The 13522-nt window shown below is 34.6% G+C and overlaps 2 pseudogenes across 2 annotated transcripts in view; both read left to right on the plus strand.

Moving 5' to 3' along the window:
* Positions 1–13522, plus strand: part of LOC306639797 (olfactory receptor 4C11-like) — a 337410-nt pseudogene that overhangs the window by 272372 nt on the left and 51516 nt on the right. The window lies entirely within an intron of this gene.
* LOC306638491 (olfactory receptor 4P4-like) lies at positions 4080–5006 on the plus strand (annotated as a pseudogene). Its single transcript has one exon. The product of its transcript is annotated as an olfactory receptor 4P4-like (transcript).

A 13522-nucleotide genomic window follows, 5' to 3' on the forward strand; every position in this document is an offset into this window, starting at 1 on the left:
GGGGAAAATCTTACGAAAATAGAGGACAGATCAATAGACAGAGGAGGAGGATTATAGGGCAAAGGAGGAATGGAAAAGACAGGAATGGTGGAATGAAATTGACCAAATTATGCCACATACACACATGAAAATTCTGTGAATATCACTTTTATATATTTATATAAAGCACTAATTAAAGAGGAATACCAGTAGAGTAGAGAGCAGTGAACAGTGAGAGACAGAAGGAGAGACAAAGAGCAAGTACTGGGGACTGAAGTGGAGCAAATTACATTTCATGCGAGAATGATTATGTCAACATGAATCCCAATAGTATGTACACCTATAATGAAGCAAAAAAAACATAAAATGTACCTTAAAAGCTAATGTTATTTCTTTCCTGGCCCATTTATTGATTACATTTTTTATTGTTTTTGTTTTTGTTTTTTTGGTGTTTAGTGTTTTGAATTCTTTATGTATCCTGCATATTAATGCTCCATCTGGGGTGCATGTGGTAAAGATTTTCTCTCATTCTGTAGGCTCTCTGTTCGTGTTACTGATTGTTTCCTTTGTTGTGGAAGCTTTTTAGTTTGATTCCACACTGTATTTTGATTCATTGTACACAAATAGGGTACAACATTTCGTTTCTATGGTTGTACGCAATGTAGATTCATACCATTCATGTAATCATACATGTACATAGGGAAATGATGTCTGTTTCATTACACCATTTTTTATACCCACTCCTCCCTCTCATTTCCCTCTATGTAATATAAAGGATTGTGTGTCTGCGTGTTTGTGTGTGTGTCTATGTGTGTGTGTGTGTGTGTGTGTGCGCGCGCACATATGCATATATATTGATACAAATGATATTAATCTTTAATTTTGTTTTCTATTTCACTATAATGTGATTTTAAGGTAGAATATCCAACTATTTAAAGCTTGGATCACTGTTACACTTTGAATATGTAAACACAATTGTGTAGGCTCAATATTTATACTTTGACACATACTTGAATTATACTTCTATCTTAAACAGTATTTGAATTGATAAGCCTCTGAAATATTGCCTTTATAAGGACTCAGTTGTATATCAGAATAATAATTTTGAATAGTAATATTTATATTGGTGCATTATATCTAGGGTGGTATAGATTTTGCCATATTAGTATATGCACTTGACATAATTTGTTCAATCTCTTTCTCCAGTACCTTCCTTTTTTCTCCCCCTCATCCACAGCTCTACTCTACTGATCTTAATTCTGGTATTATTTCTATTAATTTAATTAGTGCATTATCATTATACAGATGAGTGGAATTCACTGAGGTAGATTGGTACATACACAGACCATAATTTGGTAGATTTTGTTTCCAAGTATCTCCCAATTCCCTCCTGCCTCTCTCCCTCTTGGTTCCCTTTCTCTGCTCTATTTGTCTCCCTTTTATACTTATGTTATCCCTCTTTTTAAACTTTTTTTTCTCTCTATCTCCTGTATATGAAATAAACATCAGCCCTTTGACTTTGAGGGACTGGCTTATTCCACTTAGCATGATGTTCTCTAGTTCCATCCATTTACCAGAAAATTATGTATTTTAATTCTTATTTATGATTGAATAGCCCTCTATTATGTATGTATACCACATTTTTAATCTAATCTGTTCTTGAGCACCTATCCTGGTTTCATAACTTGGCTATTGAGAACTGTGCTGTAAAAAGCACTGGTATTCACGTATCACTACAACATGTTGATTTTACTTCTTTTGGATACAAACAAGGAGTGGGGATTTGAGTCATGTAATGTTTCCATTCCTAGTCTTTTGAAGAATCTCCTCAGTGTTTTTCAACATGGGTGTACTAATTTGTAGACTCACCAATAATAGATAAGTATACCTTTCCTCCACATCCTCACTAGCAATTCTTATTTTTATTATTTTGGGGAAGGGACCTGGCATTGAACTAAGGTGCACTTGAACACTGAGCCACATTCTCGGCCCTATTTTGTATTGAGGCAGGAAATCACTGGTTCGCTTTTGCTGATGCTGGCTTTGACAATATGATCCTCCTGCCTCAGCCTCCCAAGCTGCTGGTATTGCAGGCTTGTCTCACCACAGACTTCAGCAACAATTTTATTTTTATTGATGAGGATTGTCATTCTGACTGGGGTAAGATGAAATCTCAGTGTAATTTTGATTTACTTTATTTCCCTATTTATTAAGGATGTTGAACATTTTTTCATATATTTCTTGACCATTTGTATTTCGTTTTTTGTGAAATATCTGTGTAGTTCATTTATTCATTTTTTGATTGGTTAATTTATTTTTGGTGTTAATTCTTTTTGGTTCTTTATATATTCTGTATATCGATTGAATGTTGGAAGAATAACTGGTAAAAATTGTCAAGTATTCTGTATGCACTCTCTTCGTGCTGATCATTACTTCCTTTGCTGTGCAGAAGCCTATGAATTTGATGCCATAAAACTTATTGATTCTTCATCTTTTTCTTGAGCTTCATCTTATTAATGAAGTCAGGGTTTATGCCTATATGTTGGAATATTGACCCTAGTTTTCTTTATGTAGTTGCATTGTTTCTGGTTTAAATCCAAGGACTTTGATCCACTTAGAGTTTATCCATGCACAGGGTGAGAGAGGTTTAGTTCCATTCTTCTAAATATGAATATCCAGTTTTACTACACCATTTGTTAAAGGTCTACCTTTTGTCAAACATATGCTTTTGACCATTTTAAGTGATTTTTAATTTTTCATAAACAGCATGTTTTATTTGTTCTTTTTATATATATTTTCAAAGTAGAGTGTATTTTGACATATTCTACATATATGGAGCATAACTTATTCTAAGAAAGTTATGTGTGATTCATTCTACTGTCTTTCCCATTTCCATCCACTCTCTCTTCCATTCGTTCTGCTTTTTCTAATCCACTGAATTGCTATTCTTCTCTCCACTTGTGTCTTTTTAGGTTTTTAGACTGAATGTATTTATTTTTATCATATCAAGATTGAACAATATTCCTGAAAGGTTGTCTTTTGAACTCAACCTGAGAATAATCCAAAGAGAATAACACACTTCTGTTGGGGGCTATACCATGGGGATACGCCAAGATGGCACCCAGCAGCCAGCCAGAAGTTGTTTTGATCACATCGGCGGTGAGGAAGTCAGTTAACATAAGCACACTCGGGTGCTTTATCATTGGCCGCGTTCAAATGAGTCCAAGCACACAATGCGTGCATAGGTGTTCCTGAGTGCTCCTACTCGGGCCTGTTCATTTTGACCTTGCCGTGATTGGGCAGCTGTCTCTTCGCCTGATCTCCACTTAAATGGCATGGCCCAACGTCTGCCTTCTGGAGGGAATATAAGCGGGCAATAAGAGGAAGCAGCAGCAAGCAGAAAGCAGCAGCAATAAGCAGCAAGCAGGAGGCAGCAGGCAGAAGGCAGATGGCAGATCACTGGGCGGAGAACTGAGAACACATCTCTAGGTAGCAGATCACAGATCTCAGTACACGGGATGCATCACTAAGAAGCACCTCAGATAGACAGCACCTTTAGCACACACCTCTAGCATGCACCTTTAGTTCACAGGATGCAGGATGCACCTCTAAGAAGAAGCAGCAGAACTCTAAGAAGAAACAGATCTCTGATAAGCATAGAAGCCTGTCTTTCTCTAAAACTTCCTCTATAAGCAAAGTCTATCTTCCTCTCAAAGCCTTTCTTCCTCTAAAATCAAGCAAGCCTCTTTTTTTCTATAAGCTAGAGAATAAGCAAGCCTCTTTTTTTCTATAAGCTAGAGAATAAGCAAGCAAGCAAGGAAGCAGCACAGGAATAGAAGTAGTTTATTTCCAGTCCACCTTCAATAAATACCCACGCAATTCTTGCTGCAGGCGGTAACAAAAATCTGTGGGATTGTTGCTGTAGGTGGTGACACACTTCTATTAAAAATGATTTTCATTTTTCAACTTTGGAATCCTCTTTATGAAACATAGCCTCCTGATGTTAGTGTTCTCATCCAGACTCTCTATGAAATTTCTGACATTGACCTAAGCACTATGTCTTTTCAGGTGGCTGTTATATATATTTACTGAACTGGACCATGGACAATAGGAATAATGTCACTGTGCTTATTCTCATGGGATTTTCTCAAAACAGGAACATTGATGTTCTCTGCTTTGTATTATTTTTAGTTTGCTACATTGCTATTTGGATTGGAAATGTACTCATAATGGTTTCTACCACATGCACTCAGGTCATCAACCAGCCCATATATTGTTTCCTTTATTACCTCTCACTCTCTGACCTTTGCTATACATCCACAGTGACACCCAAACTAATTATGGACTTACTGGTAGAAAGGAAGATAATTCCTATAATAACTGCATGATACAGCTCTTCATCATTCACTTCCTTGGAAGCATGGAGATCTTCATCCTCATGGTGATGGCCTATGACTGCTACGTGGCCATTTGCAAGCCCCTGCACTATGCTGCAATCATGAGCAGGCAGAGGTGCAACACAATCATCCTGGCCTGCTGGACTGGGGGATTTGTACACTCTGCCAGTCAGTTTCCTCTCACTATTTTCTCACCTTTCTGTGGCCCCAATGAAATAGATCACTACTTCTGCCATGTGTATCCTTTGTTGAAATTGGCTTGAAGTGATACATCCAGAACTGGTCTCTTGGTAATTGTTAATTCAGGACTGAGTGCTTTGGTAATTTTTGTGATTTTGATGGTGTCCTATTTCTGATATTATACACCATCAGGGTTTACTCTACAGAGAGCCGTGCCAAAGTTTTCTCAACTTGCAGTTCTCATTTAACAGTTGTGGTTCTATTCTTTGTACCTGTCCTCGTTGTTCATATCAGGCCAATGTAACTTTTCCAGTAGGCAAAGTGTTTGCTCTTTTCTACACCATCATAGCCCCCGTGTTCAATCCTTTGGTCTACATGCTGAGAAACTGGGAAATGAAGAACACCTTGAGGAAAATGTGGTGCCATGAAACGATTCTGGAAAGGAATTAATTTCTAAGGCATCTTAGAATTTCACTTTAGAGCTGAGCCCTAATCTGAGAACTAGTATGGAATAAAAGCAAAATTACATGTAATTAGGAGGAATAAGTTCTAATATGTGATGGCACAATAAAGTAACCATAGTGAACAATTATTTTCTGTAGCTATTTAAATAACTAGAAAGGAAGATGACAATAAATGTTCAAAGATTGGATGTGCTAAGTACTCAGATTTATTGCATATATGTATTAAATTATCACACTGTACCCATAAATATGCATAATTATACATAGATATATCATGTTTTTTTAAAAAATCATATATAGCAAATGCAAAATGTTAGTCAAAGTTCAGTTTTTCCAGCATTTGTTCAGAAATTTCCTTGTTGGGCAATGTTACTGTTTTCTTTTAATATTTCCTTTTCCTCTATTTCCACATACTTGCCTTAAGTCCTCCTTAATGTGAATTTGTATTTTAAGTGCTTACCTGTGTCTTTCCTCCTCTCCAATTGATTTCTAATCTAGGCCTATATAGATAGAGATGTCCTCCAGAAAATAGAGCATGTGGCAGTGTTAAGAGAAGGTGGCACTAATGTGGATCCACTAGAAAGCACTACTGGCAGGAGGAAAACTTGAACAACCAACAACAAACTACTTTGGAACATTGAATGAAGAAACATAGTTGCACATGAAGAATGACACAAATATACTGATTAATAAAAGTGCCAGAAAGATTGACTAAAGAGTAATATGATAAAACTTCATTTATATAAAGTTGAAAAACAGGTAAAACAAACCTATGGTAACAGAAGTCAGGATACTTCCTTGGAATTCCAAGGAAGGTAACTTCTGGGTGATTGCTGATATGTCCCATCATAATCTGAGAATGAACAAAACAGAAAGAAACAGTTAATGTCACTTTTCAGTTTAAAATATGAACAAATGTCACAGTTCTTATATGTGTACAATTTCTTACTGGTCATTCTGAAACTAAGGAAAAGATCTATCTAAAAATGATTATATCTGTGTTGGTAGGAACACTGTGCTGAAATAAAGCAATACTTCTTACAAAATATATGCATCTTTCTGAATGGGAATATTCATGTATTTTGCTGTAGAAAATTTGCATGTGCAATTATGAAGTGTTACTTCAAATTTTACTGGGGAACTATGCAAATTATACTTCATAGAATTCATCACATTATGAAATATGAAAAATTCTGTACTCATGAGCACTTCAAGAACTATGCATATGCTGAAAGAAATGAATGGATTTACATTTGAGAAAAGAATTACAATTAAGGAAAATATTCAGATTAAAACAAAATGAAGGAGAGTTACAAAGACACAAAAAGTGATGTTAAGGATTTAAGGTAGACATTAAAGATGCACCAACAAATGAAATAAGAAATCAAACTGAAAATAGGTCAATGAACTTGTAAATAAAATATAAATTACATTTAAAGCAAACTTTATTAAACATTATGGAAAATGACAATTGTAATACCACAAAATCTTATTTAGAAAATAAGAGTGGAAATGCATTTCATTTAATTAAAGTGTATAATGTTATCATAAAAAGCAAATAAGAAAGAGTTGTAAATTTTGAAGTGAATCCTAGGCACATTATTAAAAAAATTAATCTAGCAATGTATGAAGTACTCTAACTCAACTTAACTGATATTTGTTTACCAAGAATGCAAAATATTTTTTACATTAGTATGTACTCATATATAAAAGGAGAAAATCTTTTCATTATCTCAACAGATATTTTTTAAAGCATAATATAAATTCTTGGCAGATGAAATTTTTATATCTGGTATTGGTTATATAAAAATGTACAAACAATATACTATTTAATGTGAAAGGTGAAAATATTCCACTTAACAAAAGCAAGTCAGGGACCTCTGTCATCATTTCTATTTAATATTGTACTTTTAAGTCCTATTCAGTATATAATGAAAAAAGCTTCAAGAATTTATATATGTGTGTGTATTATAAACTATCATTTACAATTTACATGAATGTCTGTATTAAAAAAATTGCTGCATCTGTATCCCAGCAACTTGGAAGGCTGAGGTGGGAGGATCATAAGTTCCAGGCCAGCCTCAGCAACTTAGAGAGGGATTAAGCAACTTAGGGAGCCCCCGTATCAAAATTAAGAAAAAAAATTGGGGGAGGAATGCTGTGAATGTAGCTAAGTGGTTAAGGTCCCTGGGTTAAATACCTAGTACGAAAAATAAATAAATATATAAATAAGCACCACCAACAACAAATAGCTTAAGTTAAAAGAAGCATCAAGGGATCACTTTACTCTTTTTGTTTTAATAACTTTAACTGATAACAAAATCCAAATTCATTTCTATATACTAGCAACCATAAGAACATAACACTTCAAATAAATGTATTTTTCTATAGAATCAAACATATTAGGGACTCGGGACTAAGTTTCACAAATCACACAAAAAGTATACACTTGTTTAGAAGACATTACAGAAGATTTTGCAAAATGGAGAGATGCTTGTTATATAGAAAGCATTTCCTCCCAAACTGGTATACAGAGTCTATGAAATTACAATTAATTGCTCAGCAGTATCTCTGATGGAACTCATTGAGCATATTCTAAAATATGTGAGAAATAATCGAAGTCATGTCTACACTGAAGAATAAAATGAAGAGGAATTGGTTATGAAGAGTTGAAGGAATTTCAGGGTTGATGAAAGAAGAATGTATGACCTTGAGGTGGCAGTAACGCTTGTTGAGTTTTATTTGAGTGCTTTCAGACAATTTTCTCCCAGCATGAGACCACCCTCAACAACTGGGAGGGGACCTGCATTCAGAATGGGAGAAGAACAAGGGAACTCTTGGGGAGTGGAGGATCAAAGAAGCTCACATGTCTAAATGGTGTCACTCAGCAGTGAGGTGAGAGCCACTGGGTCAGGGAGCCCCAGAGGGCAGTAGACACTGGGGTCTTTATACCTACAGAGCTTATCTTTCCCATGGCTGGAACATGTTGGGTACAATATCATGAATTATGCAAAGTAGGGAGACTGGATGACTTAAGATCTACTTATTTAGGGTAATATTTAAAATAATGGAAAGGCTAAGAGTTGAGTTTAGTGTGAATGAACTTTTAAACTAATCAGTCTCAGCCTGCTGTGAGGAAAAAAACATTTGATATACAGATGCTATCTTTGAATCATTTATATAATATTGACCTTTGAAGATAACATCATTTAATAAATCCATATGAATTTATAATGGGTCATATTAGCACAGACAGGCACAACTAGTCCAATGTAAAGTGCACATTGAACCCACAGTGAAATAAAATTTCAGTTTCCCCAGTCTCAGACCATTCAAATTATAAATGGTCACATTCTAGCAAGAATAGTAAACTCTCTTGCTCTCAGTGTATGGTAACTCTCATACATTACTTGTGAATATCAATTTTCACAACCTAATGGATAAGGATTAAATATTCAGTAGCATACATACATTTGCTATGACTCAATTACTCAAATATTCTTTTTGTTCATCAGTGATATTCTTACATATTTCTACCAAGATCAACTTCTAACAATGTTTGGATGACTGGAGTGGAATAGTTGAAAATAAATTATGGGTCATTGGACTATAGAGGAACATATAAATCAATCTCATGTTTTTCATAAAATAAAACATTAAGTAAAAAAATGAATGGATAGAATCACTAATTCTATTTTGGATCTCAAAAAATATAATTTTGAGGTGAAGGCATCATTCCTAAACTGGAAAAATCAGACAATATGTTGTTTCAGGTTGTGTGTGTGTGTGTGTGTGTGTGTGTGTGTGCACTCATGTCTAGGCATATATGAAACTTTACCCTTTAGTCTAGTCCATGGAAACCCAGGCTATAGCTGGACCCAGGGCCCTGCCCCATCTCCAGAGACCCTAATGCTAGGCTAGCTCCCACACCCACAGTTTCCATGATTACTTTTGACACTTGGAAGCTAAGACAGAGGGTTAAATCTGAAAATTTTTTGTCACTGGGAGAATGAAGGAAGAGGTAGGTTCATTCCAATTTGAGATAACAGTTTAGAAATAATCAACACATTTTAAACTGAAGTGGGGTAGAAGAGGCTGGACACCTGAGGAATTTTCAGTATGCAAGTTTATTGACTGCAGAGTCCAGAGGGGCTGTCACCTAATAAAATTCTCCCCTGGACCATGAGTATAGAATTTATGTGACCTTTATACCCAGTGTGTGTGAGGGGGACAAGGGGGTGAGGAGGGTCACATGACAAGTGCTTTTCATTCCCTCTTCTAGATGGATGTTTAACAAGTTCTTTTTCTGCAAACCTGGCATTTAAAAAAAGAGGAAACTATCAACTACAATGTCCTTTTGCAGAAGTTTGTGCTGATAAAAAGCTTTCTGACAGGTTAGGAGGAACTTACATGACACAAATATGGTGGGGTGTCTGCTTAATTATGGTAAGGGTCTTCTGGGTGGGCATCTCTGGCCTGCTTCAAAACATTTTTTTTTTTTCTGGGATAATCAGGGTTGCAAACTTGCTTCTCATTTCCTTGGCTGTAGACTTATCTGGCACTTTTTATTTACTCTGCTCATACCTTAGTTCCTACTCTTTTCTCAAAATTTGTTTCCACATTGAACTCAAACGTTAGGGCTTAACATTGAAATAAAGTGGACCCTTGGATTGTGCTCAGACTCCTTGGAGCACAAAGGATTAATAACCATGGCAGAGCTATTTTTAAGGACCTGAGAGAAAATAAATTGTTTTTAGCTGCATATTGCCCAACTTTTCTTCTGGGAGATGTCTCCTGTCTCATAAGAGAGGTTTGGGGTTATTCTGACCCTGGTATCTACTTTAAATGACACTTGGAAATTAAACAGAAATTTATATGTGCATTTGCACCTCTGAAATCATAATGGATACACAACCTTACAATTGAAACCCAGAACTCTGCAAGCACAAATGCCAAGGATACTTTCACTTCCTTTTATTTAGAAAGCCATAGAGAATATTTTCCCTCTTGAAGAAAAATTGGAAAGTCCTAGAAGTAGGCTTACTGATCATCTGGTAAGTAAAATTTCAATCAGCTGACAGGAGATAAATGCTACTATGGAGAGAGAAAATTAGGAGTCTATACACATATAAGGTATAAATTACATTTTAATTTATAGGTATGCTATGTGTGCATTTACTTTTTGAGCATTTATAAATATTTTATATACCATCCAATATTTAAGGCAAATGCATTGAATGTTGTCATATTCCCTCAGCACATGTGCGATTTATGCAGTCCTTTTTTCTTAGATTTTAGAACATGAAGGTAATTACAAAAAGTATTCAGTGTCCCGTATAGGATTTTTTAAATAGAAGAAAAAGACATTGTCAGATAAACTAAGTAACTTGATCTTAACGCAGAAAACACATACAGGAAAAAAAGAAATTCAGTTGAAAAAAATGGAGAGAATATATTAGAGTGAAAATTCATTTTTGTTTTCCTGCTGGCTTTATTAGTTGTGCTGCATATACTATGAGTGTAGTGTGTAAAATATTGTGTTTCAGAATAACATAATATCAGAGAATACTGGACATTGGTGTGGAGCAAATTAGATGTATACAATTGATAATAAGGTAAAAAGTAAGTGAGAAAAGAAATATAATTAGTTCAACTGAGGTTCTATACTTTATATAAAACTTCTGTGCTTGGGGGGGAAACACTAGTTTGACCTTAACTTTTTGAGTAAGAAAACTTCATTGATAGAAAGAATGAATAGAAAAGGAAATATATTCCTATAATAATTCTAAAAATAATCTGGACCTGTCAACCACCTTACTAGTATCAAGACATCAAGAAAAATTAAAATATGTCAAAAATAATCTTTACTATCAGCCAGCATTTATCCAAGGTATAAATAATACTTGCTTTCCTTTCTTGCAAAATAGAGATAATAAAAAGTACATTGGGTATTTGGTTGGATCATTGACCTAATATACATGAAATACTTTAAATTGCATCTTGGACATGGTCAACACCAACTAAAGAGTAAGTATTGTCATTTTTTTCTCTTCTGTATCTGTGCAAGATCTTAATACTAATCCATTTGACAGAAACGATGATCACTTTCATATTTCTATTCATTGTTCAGTGCATTTTTGTTTATTTCTCTTTCCATTATATATTGGTTGTCTATACAATGCATAGTAATATGAGAAGAAAAAAATGAAAGTAAAACGAAAGAAAAAAGAATTAGCATCGTAACCCAGTGAGCTCCAGGTAATCCAGTCTATGCAATCACTGAAGATTGATAGTGGAAATGTTCATGTCAAAAAGGAGTAGCTGAGTGTGAGGCAAGTTCTTGGTCCAGATCAGATGGCAAAATCTCTTGCCTGGCCTCTCCTGTGAGTTCAAAATTCACAGAATGACAGACACTGACTCAGATTCCAAGTCATCAAGGACACACATCAAGGGCACTGGGTTACCTGTGTGAAGAAGAACCTTAAAATAATTAAATAAAAACTAGCAACCTGCTGCTCAAAATTAAATGTTCATAATGAGATTAATGAGTATATATTAGGGAGGATTAAGGGAATAAAAATCTGCATAGTTTGAAGAGTCCAGTAAAACTTCTGAGGTAGAGAAGAAAGTGATGTCTTTTGAGCATGATTAAAAAGAGGGGAAACAAATACTTACAGTTTCAAAAGCATGGTATGTTGGTTGAATCAAAAGTGGGGAGAGAACTATTTTAATAGGGATGAATGTCTCTGTGACAATCGAGGAGGCATGCCCTGGAAGATGTGCTATAATGTCTTATTAATAGGAAGAGAGAGGTCTGAGAGTGTGGGATTCTGAAGCCCAAACCCTGACAGGTGACTTAAATCATTTATTTATGAAAAGAAGACATGGAAAAGCAGCCTGTTACCTGATGCATCCTTGGATCATATTCTGAGACTCAAGTAATCAACCATGAACAGAGCTTATGGAGTACCAGAAAAATGATACAATCCTTATCTTTTAAGAAATAGGACGGTTTAGAGTCTAGAAAAGAACTGGATACCAAGGCATATAAATTAATATAGCAAATTTGTCTTCAAAGAATATTAATATAAGAGAAACAGAGAAAACAGTGAGATTTAATTATTTTCCCATTGTGCAGGTGTAGAATCCAGTTAAGAGCAGAGAGAGAGAGAGAAAGAGGGGGGATTTCAAATCATCCTGCCTATTAAGTAATGAAATTTTTCCTAGTATAAATTTTATTATTTTCATCAATATATAAATTATATTATGCTTCAAAGCTATATAAACAAAATTTTAAAGTTATCATAAACCCATGGAAAGGATCCAAGGTATACTGAATAGTATAAAAACATATTGCTAAATTAATGGGAAATGAATGTATCAATAATTTGAACTGTGGCTATTTTTAAAATGTTTTTTTTCTGATTATAGAATTCTAAAAATAAATTTGATATTTTAAAAAATGATCCTTGGGATGCAGTCAATGTCTAAAGTGAACATAGATACATTATTCTAAGTAAATAGCAAATTTTATTCATATTTCATTAGTTTTGTCCCTATTGTCCCTTTGATGTTGCAGGATTCGATCCACAACAATTACTTTTATTCAAGACAATACCAATTAACTGTTCTAAAATCCTAAACCTTGTGATCATAAACCATGGGGTACAACATAGTCTCCATCATCAGTTTTAATACTAATACTGCTTTCATCAGGAAAAAAAAGGATCCATTTGTTTATATCCAACAACATTTTATTTATGCAATGATATTGCTTTTAGATCACTCAGAAAAAGGAAGCAGAGAGATAAGATTTATGTAATTATTAGATTAATTTAGGACCCTGTCTTCACCTTCCCGCTTCATTTGGTTTTCTTTGCACAGTAAAGTAATCTGAAGGAGGTATGGATACACAGTATGTTTGATTCCACAAACACATATTCATGAACTACTAGACATATTCAAAAGGGTAGTGCATTTAAAAATACTATTTATTCACTGCTAATGACCATCAGTATTTTTGTGTTTATGACCTATCTGATTTCCACAAAAACCCTATTGATACAAATTCTTATTAAAAAATATGTAGAAGTACAACCTGAGATTTACAGAATTTTACGAATTTTAAGTAATCTGATCCATTTCATGAAAAAATTGAGGGATCTGGATTTGAACCCAGGCCTACACAAGACTGGTATTGTTCTCATTCATTTCCTCTTTGTCTTTCCTGCTTTGGTCCTAGGCTAAGATGTCCACTGCTGGATGATGGACTGCTATTCTTTGTTCTGTAATCAGTGGTTTCCGACTGATCCAATGAGCTTTCAGAGTTTCTTTTATATTAGTGTTTCCTTGTAATTGGCTATGGAGTTCAAAGTACAGACATTGGTCAGAAATAACCTGTGTACAAAAAGGAAATGATTGTTTTAAGGTAAGTGAAGAAAAATATTAATTTACAGAAATATATATTAGATAATTATAAAAAATTTTAAATCATTCATGCTT

The sequence above is a fragment of the Sciurus vulgaris genome, assembly GCF_902686455.1.
Source record: "Sciurus vulgaris genome assembly, chromosome: 11".
In the NCBI taxonomy this organism is placed as follows: domain Eukaryota; kingdom Metazoa; phylum Chordata; class Mammalia; order Rodentia; family Sciuridae; genus Sciurus; species Sciurus vulgaris.